The sequence below is a fragment of the Bubalus kerabau genome, chromosome 4 (assembly GCF_029407905.1).
Source record: "Bubalus kerabau isolate K-KA32 ecotype Philippines breed swamp buffalo chromosome 4, PCC_UOA_SB_1v2, whole genome shotgun sequence".
NCBI classification, from domain to species: Eukaryota; Metazoa; Chordata; class Mammalia; order Artiodactyla; family Bovidae; genus Bubalus; species Bubalus kerabau.
In genome coordinates, this window is record NC_073627.1 from 123863146 (window position 1) to 123884092 (window position 20947).

At 38.6% G+C, this 20947-nt stretch overlaps 1 long non-coding RNA gene across 6 annotated transcripts in view; it reads right to left on the reverse strand.

Moving 5' to 3' along the window:
- The window catches only part of LOC129650191 (uncharacterized), a 191418-nt gene that overhangs the window by 118098 nt on the left and 52373 nt on the right, over window positions 1–20947 (reverse strand). The window contains exons 2-3 of one of the 6 annotated variants that reach the window (XR_008713674.1): window positions 10733–10849; window positions 9157–9266 (exon numbers count right to left, since the gene is read on the reverse strand). The exons of the other annotated variants lie outside the window; for them this stretch is intronic. This is a non-coding gene — a long non-coding RNA (uncharacterized LOC129650191). The remainder of the gene's footprint in view (window positions 1–9156; window positions 9267–10732; window positions 10850–20947) is intronic. 6 annotated transcript variants of the gene reach the window in all.

Consider the following 20947-nt stretch of genomic DNA (forward strand, 5'->3'; position numbering starts at 1 on the left):
AACACCTGAGCAGGTATGTAAAAATACACAACTTCATGTTACAGACAAGGTTTGGTAGTCAGATTACACATACAGAGAGCCAGCTGCTGCAACAACAGCTGGAGTGAAAAGTGGGCCACAAGAAAGTGAGGCAGGGCACAGCTGTGTCTGATAGTCATGCCTCAAAGAAGTGGCTGTAAATAAAACAAGTTGGCAAAAGTCTTTTGCGTAAATGCATATAGAGGAAGATTTCAGACAAGGTTGAATTCACAGCAAATATTATTTAAAGGGTACACTTCACAGAGAAGATTTGAAAATTACATCTTTGTAATTATGTCAGGAAGCAACAGTTAGAACTGGACATGGAACAACAGACTGGTTACAAATAGGAAAAGGAGTATGTCAAGGCTGTATATTGTCACCCTGCTTGTTTAAGTTATATGCGGAGTACATCATGAAAAACGCTGGGCTGGAAGAAGCATAAGCTGGAATCAAGATTGCCGGGAGAAATATCAATAACCTCAGATATGCAGATGACACCACCCTTATGGCAGAAAGTGAAGAGGAACTAAAAACCCTTTGATAAAAGCAAAAGAGGAGAGTGAAAAAGTTGGCTTAAAGCTCAACGTTCAGAAAACTAAGATCATGGCATCCGGTTCCATCACTTCTTGGGAAATAGAAGGGGAAACAGTGGAAACAGTGTCAGACTTTATTTTGGGGGGCTCCAAAATCACTGCAGATGATGATTGCAGCCATGAAATTAAAAGACCCGTACTCCTTGGAAGGAAAGTTATGACCAACCTAGACAGCATATTAAAAAGCAGAGACATTACTTTGCCAACAAAGGTCTGTCTAGTCAAGGCTATGGTTTTTCCAGTGATCATGTATGGATATGAGAGTTGGACTGTGAAGAAAGCTGAGCGCTGAAGAATCGATGCTTTTGAAGTGTGGTGTTGGACAAGGCTCTTGAGATTCCCTTGGACTGCAAGGAGATCCAACCTGTCCATCCTAAAGGAGATTAGTCCTGAGTGTTCATTGGAAGGACTGATGCTAAAGCTGAAACTCCAATACTTTGACCACCTCATGCAAAGAGTTGACTCATTAGAAAAGACCCTGCTGCTGGGAGGGATTGGGGGCAGCAGGAGAAGGGGACGACAGAGGATGAGATGGCTGGATGGCATCACCAACTCGATGGACATGAGTTTGAGTGAACTCTGGGAGTTGGTGATTGACAGGGAGGCCTGGCGTGCTGTGATTCATGGGATCACAAAGAGTTGGACATGACTGAGCAACGGAACTGAACTGAATTATAAATTATATCTTTGTAGTAAATAATACACAGCAATTTCCATAAAGCAAAAGCAACATAAAACGTAAGAGAAAGACATAGAAGACAAGATGATAACAAAAGGTTCAGAAACAACTCTGGAGTCCAAAAAGAAATCAAAGTGAAATAGGCAGAATGTATTTTGAATATAACAATTAAACTTAAAAAAAAAAGAGGAAAAAATATAAGAGTTATTCTTCAAAATAGTAACTGGCTCCAGTTCTTTCATCAAGAAATTCTACCAAACTTTTTTCAATTGACATATAGTTTACCCATAACATTATATTAGTTTCACGTGTACAACATAATTCACTATTTGTATATAATGCAAATTGATCACCAAAATAAATCTAGGTAACTCTCCTCACCACATATAGTTACACTTTTTTTTTCTTGTGAAGAGAACTTAAAGTTGAACAAACAAGAAGAGTTTGGTACTTTGGAAAGTGTGAAAGCTGCTGGGGAATACTCAGTAACTTTCAAATACAATACAGTATTATTACCTATAGTCACTGTTCTGTGCATTACATCCTGATGACTTATTATTACATAACAAATAGCTCCAATAATATTTGAACTCTTCTAGAAAAAAGATTTTAAAAGGAAATCCCCCAAATAAGTTTTATGAAGCAAGTGTAACAATGGTACAAAGCCTGACAAAATAGCATGCACAAAAAAGAAAACTACAAACAAATTTCATTTACAAATACTAATACAAATATCAAAAATATTAGCAAGCAGAATGCATTAGAATTTTTAAAAAATAATAAACCATGAGAGAGAGAGACAAATTAAGAATATAGGGTTAATAGATACACCCTACTATATATAAAGTAAACAACAAAGACTTACTATGTAGCACAAGAAACTATATTCAGTATCTTGTAATAACACATAATGGAGAAAAATCTACAAAAGAATAAATATATGTGTGTGTGTATAATCAAACCACTTTGCTGTACACCTAAAACTACACATTATAAAACAACTACACTTCAACTTAAAAAAATAAATAAACCAGGACAATACATCTTATTCAAAGAATGCAAGAATACTTCAATACCAGAAATCTGCATATAACTCACCACATTAACAACTCATAACAGAAAATCACACAAAAACTATAGTTGCTGAAAAGGCATTACAAAGTTTAACAACATTCTTCATAAGAATTGTTTTTAAAAATAGATTCTTCTGTGTATGTGTAGGGCTTCCCTGTTGGCTCAGCTGGTAAACAATAGGCCTCAGTTCAGTCGCTCAGTTGTGTCCAACTCTTTGTGACCCCATGGACTGCAGCATGCCAGGATTCCCTGTCCATCACCAACTTACAGAGCTTACTCAAACTCATGTCCATTGAGTTGGTGATGCCATCCAACCATCTCATCCTCTGTAGTTGCCTTCTCTCCCTGACTTCAATCTTTCCCATAATCAGGGTCTTTTCAAATGAGTCAGTTCTTCTCATCAGGTGGCCAAAGTATCAGAGTTTCAGCTTCAACATCAGCCCTTCCAATGAATATTCAGGACTGATTTCCTTTAGAATGGACTGGTTGGATCTCCTTGCAGTCAAGGGACTCTCAAGAGTATTCCCCAACACCACAGTTCAAAAGCATCAATTCTTTGGCACTCAGCTTTCTTTATAGTCCAACTCTCACATCCATTCATGACTACTGGAGAAACCATAGCTTTTTTCTAGACTGACCTTTGTCAGCAAAGTAATGTCTCTGCTTTTTAATATGCTTTTCTTACAAGGAGAAAGCATCTTTTAATTTCATGGCTGCAGTCACCATCTGCAGTGATTTGGGAGCCCAAAAAAATAAAGTCTCTCACTGTTTTCATTGTCTCCACATCTATTTGCCATGAAGTGATGGGACCGAAAGCCATAATCTTAGTTTTCTTGAATGTTGAGTTTTAAGCCAGCTTTTTCATTCTCCTCATTCACTTTCATCAAGAGGCTCTTTCATTCTTCTTTACTTTCTGCCATAAGGATGGTGTCATCTGCATATCAGAGGTTGTTGATATTTCTCCTGGAAATCTTGATTCCAGCTTGTACTTCATCCAGTCTGGCATTTCACATGATGTACTCTATATAAAAGTTAAATAAGCAGGGTGACAATATACAGCCTTGATGTACTCCTTTTCCAATTTGGAACGAGTCTGTTGTTCTATGCTCAGTTCTAACTGTTGCTTATTGATTTGTATACAGATTTCTCAGGAGGTCTGGTATTTCCATCTCTTTAAGAATTTTCTAATTTGTTGTGATCCACACAGTCAAAGGTTTTGGTATAGTCAATAAAGCAGAAATAGATGTTTGCTTGGATTCTCTTGCTTTTACCATGATCCAATGGATGTTGGCAATTTGATCTCTGGTTGCTCTGCTTTTTCTAAATCCAACTTAAACATTTGGAAGTTCATGGTTCATACTATTGAAGCCTGGCTTGGAGAGTTTTGAGCATTATTTTACTAGCGTGTAAGATGACTGCAATTCTGTGGTAGTTTAAGCATTCTTTGATATTGCCTTTCTTTGGGATTGGAATGAAACTGACCTTTTCCAGTCCTGTGGCCACTGCTGAGTTTTCCAAATTTGCTGGCATATGGAGTGAAGCACTTTCACAGCATCATCTTTCAGGATTTGAAATGGCTCAACTGGAATTCCATCACCTCCCCTAACTTTGTTCCTAGTGATGCTTCCTAAGGCCCACTTGACTTCACATTCCAGGATGTCTGGCTCTAGGTGAGTGACCATACCATCCTGATTATCTGTGTTGTGAAGATCTTTTTTGTACAGTTCTTCTGTGTATTCTTGCCACCTCTTCTTAATATCTTCTGCTTCTGTTAGGGCCATATAATTTCTGTCCTTTATCGAGCCCATCTTTGCATGAAATGTTCCCTTGGTATCTCTAATTTTCTTGAAGAGATCTCTAGTCTTTCCCATTGTGTTGTTTTCCTCTATTTCTTTGCACTGATCACTGAGGAAGGCTTTTTTATCTCTCCTTGCTATTCTTTGGAACTCTGCATTCAAATGGGTATACCTTCCTTTTCTCCTTTGCTTTTCACTTCCCTTCTTTTCACAGCTATTTGTAAGGCCTCCTCAGACAGCCATTTTGCTTTTTTGCGTTTCTTTTTCTTGGGGATGGTCTTGATTCCTGTCTCCTGTACAATGTCATGAACCTCCGTCCATAGTTCATCAGGCACTCAGTCTATCAGATCTAGTCCCTTAAATCTATTTCTCACTTCCACTGTATAATCATAACGGATTTGATTTAGGTCATACCTGAATGGTCTAGTGGTTTTCTCCACTTTCTTCCATTTAAGTCTGAATTTGGCAGTAAGGAGTTCATGATCTGAGCCACAGTCAGCTCCTAGTCTTGTTTTTGCTGACTGTATAGAGCTTCTCCATCTTTGGCTGCAAAGAATATAATCAATCTGATTTCAGTGTTGACCATCTGGTGATGTCCATGTGTAGTCTTTTCTTGTGTTGTTGAAAGAGGGTGTTTGCTATGCCCAGTGCATTCTCTTGGCAGAACTCTATTAGCCTTTGCCCTGCTTCATTCTGTACTCCAAGGCCAAGTTTGCCTGTTACCCCAGAATCCCATGGATGGAGGAGCCTGGTAGGCTGCAGTCCATGAGGTCGCTAAGAGTCGGACACGACTGAACGACTTCACTTTTTCTTTTCACTTTCATGCATTGGAGAAGGAAATGGCAACCCACTCCAGTGTTCTTGCCTGGAGAATCCCAGGGACGGGGGAGCCTGGTGGGCTGCCATCTCTGGGGTTGCACAGAGTCGGACACAACTGAAGCGACTTAGCAGCAGCAGCAGCAGCCAGGTGTTTCTTGATTTCCTACTCTTGCATTCCAGTCCCCTATAATGAAAAGGACATCTTTTTTGGGTTTTAGTTCCCAACAGCCTTTTAGGTCTTCATAAAACTGTTCAACTTCAGCTTCTTCAGCATTACTGGTTGGGGCATAGACTTGGATTACTGTGATATTGAATGGTTTGCCTTGGAAACGAAGAGAGATCATTTTGTAGTTTTTGAGATTGCATCCAAGTACTGCATTTCGGACTCTTTTGTTGATCATGATGGCTACTCCTCCTGCCCACAATAGTAGATATAATGGTCATCTGATTTAAATTCACCCTTTCCAGTCCATCTTAGTTCACTGATTCCTAGAATGTTGATGTTCACACTTGCCATCTCCTGTTTGACCACTGCCAATTTGTCTTGATTAATGGACCTAACATTCCAGGTTCCTATGCAATATTGTTCGTACAGCATCAAACCTTGCTTCTATCACCAGTCCCATCTGCAACTGGATGTTGTTTTTGCTTTGGCTGCCTCCCTTCATTCTTTCTGGAGTTATTTCTCCACTGATCTCCAGGAGCATATTGGGCACCTACCAACCTGGGGAGTTCCTCTTTCAGTGTCCTATCTTTTTGCCTTTTTATACTGTTCATGGGCTTCAAGGCAAGAATACTGAAGTGGTTTGCCATTCCCTTCTCCAGTGGACCACATTCTGTCAGACCTCTCCACCATGACCCGTCCATCTTGGGTGACCCCACACAGCATGGCTTAGCTTCATTGAGTTAGACAAGGCTGTGGTCCATGTGATCAGATTGGCTAGTTGTCTGTGATTGTGGTTTCAGTTTGTCTGCCCTCTGATGGCCTCTCTCAGTGCCCACCATATTACTTCTCTTTCTCTTACCTTGGACTTGGGGTGTCTCTTCATGGCTGCTCCAGCAAAGTGTAGCCGCCACTGCTGACTTTGGATGGGGGGTAGCTCCTCTCAGCTGCCGCCCCTGACCTTAGACATGGGGTAGCTCCTCTCAGCCGCTGCCCCTGACCTTAGATGTGGGGTAGCTCCTCTTAGCTGCCGCCCCTGACCTTGGACATGGGGTAGCTCCTCTCAGCCACGTTTCTGTGCTGTTGCAGCCACCAAAAAAGGACTACATATTGAAAAATATATTCAATATTCATTATATAAAGACCTAATTTCTATTTCCTTAACATATTTTGAGTGCTCAAAATTCCATAAGGAAGTGATTTTTTAAAATACAAAGAATTTAAACAGATAAGACATAAAAATAACTTCTAAATATATGAAAATTTTTTCAACCCCACTGAAGAAGATTAAAATATGCCATGTTGGTATAATGATTATTTGAGCTGAAGGCAACTGAAATACACCAAACACAGGAAGAGCTTCCCACCATCTTCCTATCTGCCGATAAGGTACATTTCTTATAAGAAAGGTATCCTGCCTGTACCAGGTAGAGGTGAGCCCTGCAGTCACCAGAGGAAAGGAATCAATACTGAGACGAGCCTACACAAATAAATCTTACCAAAATAACACTTACCTGTGATACATTTCCCTCATATTTCCTCATATATGTCCTAGTTTACCTCATATATTCTTTGTTTCTCTTCTACAATTTATTGGCCCTAGAAACCAAAACCCCCTTTCTTCTGTCAAGTCACTTCTCCACAATTTATCATTCTTTCTTAAAATGATATATATAAGCTCCCAAATCTAACTGCTTTTTCGGGTTTTCACTTCTTTTCTGTGAAGCCTCCATGCACATAAAAATATTAAAGTCAATAAAAATTGTATACCTTTTCTCCTGTTATTCTGTTCTTTTATCAATTTAATTTGCAGGTCCCAGTTACTAAACCTAAGGGAGTAGAGGGAAAGTTTCTCCTTCCCTAAACTACTCACAAGAAAAAAAAGTTATAAAAATACCATTTTTACTTATATTGACCAAGAAAAAAAAAAACTGAATTAGTGAAAAAACACAAAGCAGGAAGATCCAAGTGTGAATAACTTCAATAAAAACAACTGGACCATCTCTTTTGAAATTAAAAGTGAACATGATACAAATGAAATTATGTACTAAACAGAAATAGAAACATAGAAAGCAAACTTATGGTTACCAAAAGTGACAGCGGTGGGGGATAAATTTGAAATATAGGATTAACAGACACACACTACAATATATAAAACAGATACCTACTGCATAGCACAGAAAACTATATTCAATATCTTATGATAACCTATAATGGAAAAGAATCTGGAAAAAATAGATATGTATAACTGAATCACTTTGTAGTACACCTGAAACATTTTAAATCAACTATACTTCAATTTTTTTAAATTTTGAATAAACATATTCATTTTCCCAGCAGTGCGGCTCCTAGAAATTGCTCCTATAAATAAACTTGTACATATTCAAATTAATAATTTACAAGTATTCATTGAAGTAGTGTTTGTAACACAAAAATGTTTCATAGGAAGGAAGCTAAATAAATAATGGGAAAACTTTTCATACAATGGGATCAGATGCAGTCATTTTAAACAGTTATTAAGCTCAAAATTGACTGATGAGTGATTCTCTGGATGCATTTTAAGCAGGAAAAAAATCAAGGCTGTGTATAAGGAAAAAAAAGACTATATATACGTGTGCTCATATATGCATAAGCATAATATATCCCTAGAAGGATCCACTAGAACTAGCAAAAATGGTTGTTGCCATTGAGAAGACTGAGTTACCTAGGGGATATATTTTTAATTGTGAATTATATCTAGGCATTCTCAATTCAGAAAATAAAATTTAGACTATACCATATATGCTAATGTGTATTATAAATCTTTAGGTGATGTTTGTGAAATGTACTGAACCACAGAGCCATGATGCCATCACTGACTCGATGGACATGAGTCTCAGTGAACTCCGGGAGTTGGTGATGGACAGGGAGGCCTGGCGTAATGCGATTCATGGGGTCGCAAAGAGTCGGACATGACTGAGCGACTGATCTGATCTGATATGGTAGAAACTCTCACCCTTCCTCAAAATCTTCATCAGAAAGAAATTATCTTTCCTTTCTCTTTTGCAGTCATCATATGGTTTTGCACATCGTATGTACTGGGGCAGTATTTAGAAAGTTAAGACTTGGATTATACTCACCTACATTCATGTTTGCTCCATCCCCTTTAGATCACAAGGTCCTTGAAGTCATTCCTAGTTCCTTATCCATCTTATTCATTCCCAGCATTCATCACAGTGCCAAATAGAAGAATATGTTAAAGTGACACATCCCTTACCCTCCCATTTTGCACTGGAAGGAACACTCCTGGGAGAGGGCAGGGGGGCGCCCCAAACAGGGACATATGGCACGGCTCAGTGAGGCATGGGCTGCCCATCCATCCAGAAGAAATCTGACTGCCCAGTCCCCTTGGTTACCCTGACTGGTCACTTGACTATTCAGCAGCCCTTGTTATTGTAATCCCTCAGAAGGCCATCTGCTCTGCTCATGTGGGAGGGCTGGCCTCAGGGAGAAGTGCTCAGCTGCCCTGCATCCTCGAATCAGGTCAATTACACCATGGCTCCTTAATTGCTCATGACGGCTTGGCCATTGTGTACGAAGCATCAGTAATTTCCAGTTCATTGTGGCTAAAGATTCTGGGCTAATGAAGGTTTCAACCTGTCCCTCAGGGTCCCTGGCACCACTCAGCCTGTACATGTTGCACAGCATGCGGGGTTCCATTTCACACCCTATTAGCCACTGAATTTCAAGCTAAAGTATAGGGCGAAATAAAACCATACCACGAAGGACAAGGCAAGAAGAATGTCTTGTAAAGATAGTGATTCATTTTCAATGAAAAGGAGCGGGGACAGCATAACCCTGAAACAGCTCTAACTAGTGCTCAGAGAGGCAAGCAGCCTGTGGCACTGAGCACTGGTGGTGGTGGGGACTGTCTTTCATCGGATGCATGACAGGTTCCACAGGTGATCAACGTGAGAGACCTACTGGGCCGAGTTTAGGGGCTTTTGTAATATTTCAGGTAAGTGAAATTACCTTTTCAAACTTCTCATTTAGCAACTCTGGTGCTCATGTTTCTTCTTGCCCTGGTATAAATGAATAATCTTGCAAACTCACTGCATTGTGAACAGTTGGGTTCCTTTCATCTGATGGTGAACAAAGAAAAAGTTGAAGGAAATTTCCCAAGTAGCACATTTGAAAAGACCGGATTTGTAACAAAAACAACCTCTTCTAGCTCTTAGTGATACTTAGAAATTTAAACATTTGAAGTTTCTCAATTTTTCTCATGTGCTCCTCTCTCTCTCTCTCTCTCTCTCTCTATATATATATATATATATATATGATTATATATAATACTCAGAATTAATTGCACACTAGAATAAATTTCCAAGTTCAAGGATTCATTGATAAAGTCTTTGATAAAGGTACTAACAAACAGTGGATGTCCTGTCAACTTTACTTTCTCAGTTTTCAGACAACTGTATTTAGAGTTCAGATTTAAATAGATGCTGCTTCCAACATGGCATCACACTAAGCTGAAATGCCAGCCTTTTGCTGTCATCTCACAATATTGTAGCTAACTATTTTAAATCCAACATTCTTTCTTGGAATTATTTCAAGGAGTTATCCAACTAAAAGTAAACTTCAAGAATATCTTGCCAAAAAACCCTTCCCTTTCAGACTAAGGAATCCAGATAGGTTAGATGTATTTCCAAGCCACATGCCTAAATAGTGGTGATCACAGATCCACCATCAGCATCCTGGGGAGGTAACTGGGGCCCTCCGGGAGCTTCCACTTGCCTAAGAGACGCCCCGAATGCTCTTTCTTTCTCTCTCTCTACACAAGCACACCAGCAGAATTTTTAGTTTTTCATCACCAAATGAAACTGTGCCACTTGAATTAAAATAATCAAAATTTGTTCCTTCTTTTCTCCTGAATGTTACTTAGAGACTGTAATAGCATGTGTAACCCTTGAAAGTATTTCATTCAAAGGAATTTTGAAAACCCACTTCCCAAGTCTTGACATATGAAATGCAGTCTAGGGCTTAAACATGTTTGGCAGAAATTTCAGATGATAGGTATAGGATCATTGGCTTAGAAAGGCTAAATGTACTCCATTTGAGGTGAGGTTACATTTAAATTATTTTCTACAGAAAGGAAGTTACTATATCCTGATAGATATTCAGAAAGAAGAGCCCACAACACTTCCTGGTGACCCAGCTCTACATCTCCCATCTATTGCGGAGAGAATTCTGAGCTAGAAGTTAGATTTGAGTTTTAACCAATCTTGCTCCTCACTTGAAGTGTGGCCCTGAACACAGAAGTTTTCTAACCCTCATGTGTCAAGGAGAGCAGGTCTTCCAACTCTGCCTCTCTGATTCTTTTAGTTACATGGCCATTATTCCCTAATCTTATTTTTTTAATAATGCTTTTCAGGCTTCCTGGCACCCCACTCCAGTACTCTTGCCTGGAAAATCCCATGGACGGAGGAACCTGGTAGGCTTCAGTCCATAGGGTTGCTAAGAGTCGGGTACGACTGAGCGACTTCACTTTCACTTTTCACTTTCATGCATTGGAGAAGGAAATGGCAACCCACTCTAGTGTTCTTACCTGGAGAATCCCAGGGACGGGGGAGCCTTGTGGGCTGCCGTCTACAGGGTCGCACAGAGTCGGACACAACTGAAGTGACTTAGCAGCAGCAGGTGACTCAGATGGTAAAGAATCTGCCTACAACACAGGAGACCCAGGTTCAATCCCTGTGTTGGGAAGATTCCCTGGAGAAGGGAATGGCTACCCACTCCAGTATTCTTGCCTGGAGAATTCCATGGACAGAGGAGCCTGGAGGGCTGTAGTCAGTGAGATCACAAAGGGTCAGACACAACTGAGCAACTAACACAAACACTAGCTCTTACAGAGAGAGTAGGTACATGTCCAGATAAGTAAATAAAGGCTACAGGTTGTGACACTAAAGTAATAAATGGGTTGTGTATTAGTTTTTTTAAAAAATCATTACAGCGGTTATCTTCAAGATAAGCATTCCTCCTTTTAAAGCAGCTAGCTTAAGAAGTTATTTGGCCTAAAGTCAGTTTATATGGCACACACAACATTTCACAACATTACCTTAGAACTTCCTTTCATTTTTTTAAAAGTAATGGTTTTGCCCACATCACTCAATTTACTTGGCAGATTGGCCACAGATAACTTATAAGCATTCCTCCAGATCAGAATACCATGAAGGATGAAGGTGTGTCATCACTGAAAGTACATCAACTAGTGGCTGCTGCTGCTAAGTCGCTTCAGTCGTGTCCGACTCTGTGTGACCCCATAGATGACAGCCCATCAGGCTCCCACGTCCCTGGGATTCTCCAGGCAAGAACACCAGAGTGGGTTGCCATTTCCTTCTCCAATGCAGGAAAGTGAAAAGTGAAAGTGAAGTCACTCAGTCGTGCCCGACTCGTAGCAACCCCATGGACCGCAGCCCACCAGGCTCCTCCGTCCATGGGATTTTCCAGGCAAGAATACTGGAGAGGGTTGCCATTGCCTTCTCTGCAACTAGTGGCCTCAGGCTCCAAATATAGTTATAAAAGGACAGAAAAAAATTATTTAGGTCATAGTAGCAAGAGCTGAAGAGGAAAATAGACTCCCAGGAAAAGGATGCTGAAAGGAACCTCCTTCACTCTAATGTGTGAATATTAATATGCTTTAAAAATCAGTAGTGTGGAATAGAATATAAAGTGTAGGAATAAACCCTCACATATGAAGGGGTTCAGAATATGCCACCCCCAAATATGCCACTTTGGCATACTGATTACTTTGAGTGGAAGATGCTTGAGAAACAGCAGAGGCAAGAAGTCTCTCTGACCTTCCCTTTCTACCTAAAAGCAGATCGTAAAATTTCCCATAAGAAAGGTGCTATGTCTGTACCAGGAAGAGAAAGATGTGCTTATCACTAGAGACTGGCAGCTGATGCTGAAATGGATCTGTATGAACAAACTTAAGAAAATAACAATTATCTTCCATTAGTTTCCCCATATATTTCCTAGTCACTATCCCACAATTTACTGCCTGTAATTCAAATCCCTTTGTCTTATCACATCCCCACAATCTATTGTTCTTTATTTTTAGAAGTATATATATAAGCTTTTAGACCTAACAGCTTCTTTGGGTCTTCATTTTCCTTTTAAAAACACCCATTATACAAAAAAATATTAAACAAAATTTGCGTGCTTTTCTCCTATGAATCTGTCTTAGGTCAGTTTAACAAAACCTAATACAGTAGAAAAAAGTCATTCCTCCCTTACACATACATGGTCAAATGATTTTCAACAAGGATCCTAACACAAATGCGAAGTGGACAGTCTTTTCAACAATTAGTGCGAAAATGAATATCCACATGTAAGAGAATGAAATTGGACATTCTTTTTATGATATGCAAAATTTAACTCAAATGGGTCAAAGACCTAATGGAAGAGAAAAAAGCCACATAACTCCTAAAGGAAACCACAGAGAAAAAGCACGACATTGGACTTGGCAATATTTTCTTAGATATAACACCAAAATCACAGACAATAAAGAAAAATAGAAAACTGAACTTACCCAAGTCAAAGCATCTGTGCATCCAAGAAAACCACCAAGAGAGTGAATAGGCAACCCACAGAATGGGAGAAAATATTTGCCCATCATACATTTGATAAAGAGTTACTACCTAGATTACATAAAGAATTCTTACAATTTAACAACAAGAAAATCAAACAAGGTGATTTTGAAACTCGGCAACAGACTTGAACAGACATTTCTCCAAAGAAGATATATAAATAGCCAATAGATACATGAAAAGATGTTTAACATTACTAATCATTCAGTTCAGTTCAGTTCAGTCACTCAGTCGTGTCCGACTCTTTGCAACCCCATGAATCGAAGCACGCCAGGCCTCCCTGTCCATCACCATCTCCCAGAGTTCACTCAGACTCACATCCATTGAGTCGGTGATGCCATCCAGCCATCTCATCCTCTGTCATCCCCTTCTCGTCCTGCCCCCAATCCCTCCCAGCATCAGAGACTTTTCCAATGAATCAACTCTTCGCATGAGGTGGGCAAAGTACTAGAGTTTCAGCTTTAGCATCATTCCTTCCAAAGAAATCCCAGGGCTGATCTCCTTCAGAATGGACTGGTTGGATCTCCTTGCAGTCCAAGGGACTCTCAAGAGTCTTAGGGAAATGCAAATCAAAACCACAACAGGATACCACTTCACATCTATTAAAATGGCTATTTAAAAAAAAAACCAGTAAATAGCAAGTGTTAGTAAGGATGTAGAGAAATCAAAATGTTTGTGCATTGCTGATGGGAATGTAAAATGGTGCAGCTATTGTGGCAAACAGTATAGTGGTTTCTCAAAAAGTTAAACACAAAATTACCATGTATACCAACAATTTCACTTCTAGGTATATACTCAAAAAAATTGACAGCAGAGACTCAAAAAGATATTTATATACCAATAGTCACAGCAGCATTACTCAGAATAACCAAAAAAGTAGAAATAACACAAATGTCCATCAACAGATGGGTAAAGTGTGGTATATACATGCAATGGAATATCATTCAGCCTTGAAAAGAAATGAAATTCCAATACTTGCTGCAATATAGATGCACCTTGAAGACATTATGCTAAGTGAAATAAGGACAGATATTGCATGATTTCACTTACATGAGGTACACAGAGTAGTTAAATTCATAGAAACAGGAAGTAGAATAGTGGTTACCAGGGTCAAGATGCGGGAAGAATGTTTAATGAGTAGAGAGTTTCAGCTTGGGAATAATGAAAAATTTCTGGAGATGGATACTGATGATGACTACAGAACAATGTGAATGTACTTAAGCTACTAACTTATATAAATAAAATGGTTAAAATAGTAAGTATTATGTTTATTTTACCACAAAAATCAGTAGCATGACTTTGAGGCACAAATCTATCATAGAGGTGGTCCAGATCACCCACTGAGAAAGAACTTGCTATTCAAGCTGCAAGGAATGCAGGTGACTGAGAGCCTCCTGCTGTTACCACCTTCAGGACACATCTCAGCTTTCAAACTGAGACCACATCCTTCCCAGGCAATCTCCAGCCAATGACTGAGTAAAGAGAGCCATAGGACTGGCAATTTCTGCCCAACACCAGAGTCATTTTGGATCCTAGCTCTAGAGCTCCTGTTGTGTTGGCTGAGATTTTGGGAGACCTGCCACATGGTCTGTAGGCTTTCCCTGTCCAATCCTGCTTGGCCCCCTTTTTCCTATTTCAGTCATTAATCCCCAGTGAACCTCTTGCCCTCCTTACTCTCAGTGTCTGATTCCTGAAGGACCTGAACATCGGAGATTTTACCAGGAGTGACCCCAGAAAGCTGGCAGTAATCTGGGATTTGGGGGACGGATCACTCACTGCCCAGCTGACAATGAGGACTTCATCCCAGCTGGTATGCAGGACACAAATAGTTTGTTGCATTACATGGAGGTCCACTTTTCACTGGTGGTAAGTTGAGAGAATGTTCTGGTAGAGCAAAATACTCTGATGAAATGAAGCATAAATAATGATGTAAGAAGTTGTTCATTATCTCCTATTTAACAAAAATTTCAGGTTATAAGTTGAATTATCCCGTAATTACTTTTTAAAGTATATACATGCATATTCATAAATGCCAGAAAAAATATACCAAAGAGTAATAACTGCTACATCTTAGTGTGATTATGAGTTAATTTTTTCTTCTACTGTAAATTATACTATTAGTAAAATGATAAAAATACTTTCAGCTTTTTAAAAAGAAACTTCATGATCTAAACCCAGATGTTTACAGCACTTTAGAGAATAGAATGTGTGTGTTGTTCCCATTCTCTATCCTCAAAGAGATATTTAAATGTAGTATCTCATATTAGCAAAATGAAATTTTAATATTGAAGAAAAAGTAAGACAGTGAATTATCAAATTTGAATACTGGGTATTGAGTGTTCAAAAGTGCTGTTTAGAACAAAAAACCAGGCTTCTTCACCTAGTAATTATATTATTTGTCCTTATAGTGATAACTTCAGATATATTTCTCAATATGACTCCTATATAAACAGAGAAAATGTTCTTAGGAGGTAACCAAAATATTTTGGTTGTGTTTCCATTTAAAAATGGCCCCTAGCAGATCTTAATATAGTTTCTTCTGAATTAAATGCTAAAATATCCTAGTAGAAAAAGGGACTACTTAAAACAAAATATTATGTTTTATATCTTTATGGTGTTGTTTAACATGTTGCCATATCCCCTGTGTTTATAGAAAGCTAGTAATTAGGTCTTGAGGCTTGAGTGCATTCAAGTTGGAGGTTTTTAGTAAGAAAAGTTGTGCTGTATACTTAATTTTCATTTCTCTTATAACTAGCAACGTTGAGCATCTTTTCATGTGCCTGTTAGCCATCTATATGTCTTCTTTGAAAAAATATATGTCCATGTCTATGATGAGATGCCACCTCACACATCAGAATAGATAACATCAAAAAGTCTACAAATGACAAATGTTGGTAAGGATGTGGAGAAAAGGGAACCCTTTTACTCTGTTGATGATATAGTAAATTGGTAAAGCACTAAGGAAAACAGTATGGAGGTTCCTAAAAAACTAAAAATAGAACTATCATATGTTCTAGCAATTTTACTCCTGAGTATATACCCAAAAATACCTCAAAACACTAGCTCAAAAAAATACACGCACCCTAATATTCTTAGAAGCATTTTTTACAATAGCCAAAATGTGTAAGCAACACAAGTGGCCATCAACAGATGAATGAATAAAGAAGAGGTGAGATAGATATATAATGGAATACTGCTTCTGCTGCTGCTGCTAAGTCGCTTCAGTTGTGTCCGACTCTGCGGGACCCCATAGACAGCAGCCCACCAGGCTCCTCTGTCCCTGGTATTCTCCAGGCAAGAACACTGGAGTGGGTTGCCATTCCCTTCTCCAATGCGTGAAAGTGAAAAGTCAAAGTGAAGTCGCTCAGTCATGTCCGACTCTTAGCGACCTCATGGACTGCAGCCCACCAGGCTCCTCCGTCCATGGGATTTTCCAGGCAAGAGTACTGGAATACTACTTAGGCATAAAAAAAACGGATATAATTCTGCTCTTTGCAACTATGTAAATGGACCTGAGTACTATGTTTAGTGAAATAAGTCAGAGAAAGACAAATACTGCACACTATCTCTTATATGTGGAATGTAAAAAATAAAACAAACAAATGTATATAATGAAACAGATACAGAAAAAAAAACTAGTGGATACCAGTGGGGAGAGGCAAGAAAGGGGTGTGGGATTAAGAGATGCAAACTACTTTGTATACAATAGGTAAGTCTCAAGTATATATTGTACAGCACAGGGAAATGTAGTCATATTTTGTAATAACTTTAAATGGAGAATATTTTATGAAATACTGAATCATTATGCTATACACTAATATTGTAAATCAACTATACTTCAATTTTAAAAAGTTGTGCCATAGAGTCCCATCATGAGGTATGCAAAGTTTTGGTGTTGTCTCTTTTCTTAATGTTAAGATTTACTGGGGGATTATACATGTTATCAGTCCTAGTCTCCCCTAAAAAGTTCTCCATCTGCTCTTTACCTAGTAGTCTTAGCAGCCATTGACAATATTACCTTTAATCCATTATGTTAGGAGTTACAAGATGGCATATTTCAATTCTGTCATTCTTTCTTCTTTGATAATTCAAATATAAAGAAAAACTTCACCTCATCAACTATTTGGTTCCACTTAAGTGGAGTAACAGGAAAGCCAGTACAAATGCTTGATTTTGAGGCAAGAGCACTGCCCTCCAAAATTTCAGTCAGACTTGTCCAAGAGTACAAATGAGGCAGCTCCTAAGAATTCCCAGAACACTTGAAAAGGAATGGGTCCTGGGATAGAGAGTTGGGGGTGGGAAGGAGGGGGCTTGTCAGATAAGTAACTGGAGTTCCTGCTGAAACGGGAAACACATCGTGAAACTTAATTAACTATTGTTAAAAATGATCCAATTACTATGCATAGGCTCAGGATGCATGGGAAAATTCAAGTTACATTAGATTTTAGCACGATGTCAAATTACTGAGGAAGAGAAAGATTATGTATTAAACTAGAATGAGACAGTTAAAACTCTGTATTAAAACAGACTGAGGCAATTGCAAAAATATTTCAAGTTTAAAAAGTTATATCACCCTTAACTAAAATGTTACACCAAAGAATGCCTTTTGAATTAAAGAGTTAGATATAAGAAATAAAGCAAAAGGAGCATGGGATTCTTGGGGGGTGTGTGTGTATATATATATATTGTAGTAAAATTTCTAAGGATAATTTCAAAGGAAAAAGCTACACTGGGGAAAAATTGATGTATTTGATTTCACATAAATTTTAATACATTTGTCAACTCTAACATAAAGAGTAAATGACAACCTGGAAAAAAATTAACAAACAATATCCTCAGTCTATAAGAAGCCCTTCTTGCCAAATCAATAAGAAAATTATGAACATTAATAGTAAAAACAAAAAATAATAAAACAGAAGATGTATATGTCATTCAAAATGGAGAAACACATGCAAATTAAAACACAATAAAATTCTACCTTTTTCCTTTAAAACTGACACCAACTTTTTCTCTAACATTGAAATGTACCATTAAAACCAACATAGGAAAAAGAAAGCCCATGCTCTATAGAGGGAATCATATATCAGTATAATTTTTAAGAAAAGCAACTTGATATTATAGATAAAGAGTCTTAAAAATATTCTTACCTTTTGAGCTAAAACATCCTGTATTTAAAATATAGTATAAATTAAGGATTTTTGTAAACACATAAACAGAGATATACATTAAGATTTGTGTACAATGTTGTACCTGGAAGGTTAAGAGGATTCAGAAACAATTTAAAATAAACAATGTACACCCATGTGGTAAAAAACTATATTGTTATTAAATATATCTCCAGAAATATCTTAAAACATGTGGAAGTCTTTCACTATATAATAATGAGAAAAAATAAAGCTCAAAATTATTTCTATAGTCAAAATCTAGTTTCATCTAGTTTCACTGATATACACAAATTTGAATATATATACACATATTTATCTACACATAAGTATGTATAAATGTATTTTATGTTTGTATATACATACTTATATATTTATATGTTGTGTGTATGTGTGTGTATTGTGCATGTGTGCATGAAAATAAGTGACTAATATCCTTACTAACAGTACTAAGTGTAGGGATTTTTTTCCTTCTTTATAAAGTTTATTTTTTAATTGAAGTATAGTCAATTTACAAAGTTGTGTTAATTTCAGGTGTATAAAGTTTTTCATTATGCTTTTCCCAATGATATAATTCAAAATAATGACAAATATTGTATATTAATCCATGCGCATGGAATCTGCAAAGATGGTACTGATGAACCTTTTAGAAGGGCAGCAATGGAGAGGCAGACATAGAGAACAGATTTGTAGACAGTGTGGGAGGGAGAAGTTGGGCCGAACTGAGAGAGTAGCATGGAAACATACATTACCATATGTTAAACAGCCAGCCACCAGGAACTCGCTGTGTGACACAGGGAGCTCAACCCAGTGCCCTGTGGCAACCTAGAGGGGTGAGATTGGGAGGGAAATGGGAGGGAGGTTCAAGAGGTAGGGGACATATGTATCCCTGTGGCTGATGGATGTTGGAAAAAAGAAAAATTAGTATTAGTTTAAAAGAAATGTCCTGTGTGATTCACTCAGCTGCTCCAACTATGTACATTCATTTAATCACTATCAAATTTACAAACATTTTCTATTGTGTGCCAGGCACTATCAGTACTAGGATCTGTGGGGAAAAGGCCTGGCAAGCATTATAATATTGAATAAGATGTTGTGACCTTCACCTTAGGGAAGCATACCATAGAGGAAAAAAATAGGTCTTTACAGAACTAAGTATGATGCCCTATCCTCAGTTCAGTTCAGTTCAGTCGCTCAGTCGTGTCTGACTCTTTGCGACCCCCATGGACTGTAGCCCGCCAGGCTCCTCTGTCCATGGGATTCTCCAGGCAATAATACTGGAGTGGGTTGCCATTTCCTTCTCCAGGGGATCTTCCCAACCCAGGGATCGAACCCAGGTCTCCCACACCGCAGGCAGACGCTTTAACCTCTGAGCTACCAGGGAAGCCCTAACCTCAGAGCTCTATAAAAAGTAATGCATACTAAGATCAGATAGCTATTACACAATCCAAACTTTTTCCCTCAGTTTAAGTTCTTTTTTGGGGGGGGGGGGAGGGAGGGGGGCAGTGTCATGTGGTATCTAATTTCTCTCACCAGGGATTGAACCCATGCCCGCAGCATTGGCAGCATAGTCTTAACCACTGGACCATCAGGAAAGCTCCTACCTTAGTAAGTTCTGATTGGAGCAAATACAAGATTTGCAAGGCCAATGATCTGTGCAGTATAGATAGGTCTCCAGCCAAAAGGGAAATGTAGACAGAATGCAAAAGACTCAATGTTGTATATAACATGAACAGTGTCATTCACTGCTATGACACAGGACTATCTATATCATTGCTGTATGGTCCTGGTTTTCTCTTAAGTCATCCCTACATTCTTAGCCCTGAGGGTTGCAATAGTTCAAGCTTTTCCCATTAAACATAAGAAACAGTCACAAGCCATGCTTGTCTTTCTCAGCCTCTCTGCCCTGTTCCACATCAGGTAGCACCAATCCAAACCAACCTTGGAGGTTTTGCTTCCTGAGTTACATGGGCAGAGTTAATGGAGCTATCACTTGCTTTTATCTGCAAACAGGGAATGATGGATGGCTATCTACTAGTTGCTCCTTAGCATGCAAGAGAAAGACAAAATTTAGATTCTTCGTTTCTTCACTCACCTCCTGCATTCTAGGAAGCTTTTGTCTTCTCTTCCCTCCTCATGCTAGTCACTAACATAACTAACAAGTTCCTCAGTGTCAACCCACACACACAGAATTTATTAAACACAGTGCATCCATTCATTTATTCTACAAACATTTATTGAGAACCCATTAAGTGGCAAAGCTCTGTGCTAGGAGTTGGAGAGACAAAATGAATAAAACATACTGCTAGTACTTGAGCTCTAATGATATAGTAGGAGAGAGAGACATTAAAACAAATCATTGAAATAAAGGATTGGAAGTGTTCTAACAAAGAGAATATACAGAGGAACAATTATAAATCCTTTTTATTGAGAACTTGTAATATAAGTACTATGATAAATATCTTACACACATTAAAATCAGTCAATCCTTACAATATCCCTATGAGACAGTAAAAAGTTAAACCAACATACTTTCCTGGAACAATATTTTCCTGCTCGTGTGCTAAAAATATTAGGGCCAAGCTAAAGGAAGTACTCTTTTATTCAATGAAATACTTGCTACCAGAAGATAAGACTCAGATCAGATCAGATCAGTCGTTCAGTCGTGTCCGACTCTTTGCGACCCCATGAATCGCAGCACACCAGGCCTCCCTGTCCATCACCAACTCCCGGAGTTCACTCAGACTCACGTCCATAGAGTCAGTGATGCCATCCACCCGTCTCATCCTCTGTCGTCCCCTTCTCCTCTTGCCCCCAATCCCTCCCAGCATCAGAGTCTTTTCCAATGAGTCAACTCTTCGCATGAGGTGGCCAAAGTACTGGAGTTTCAGCTTTAGCATCATTCCTTCCAAAGAAATCCCAGGGCTGATCTCCTTCAGAATGGACTGGTTGGATCTCCTTGCAGTCTTCTCCAACACCACACTTCAAAAGCATCAATTCTTTGGTGCT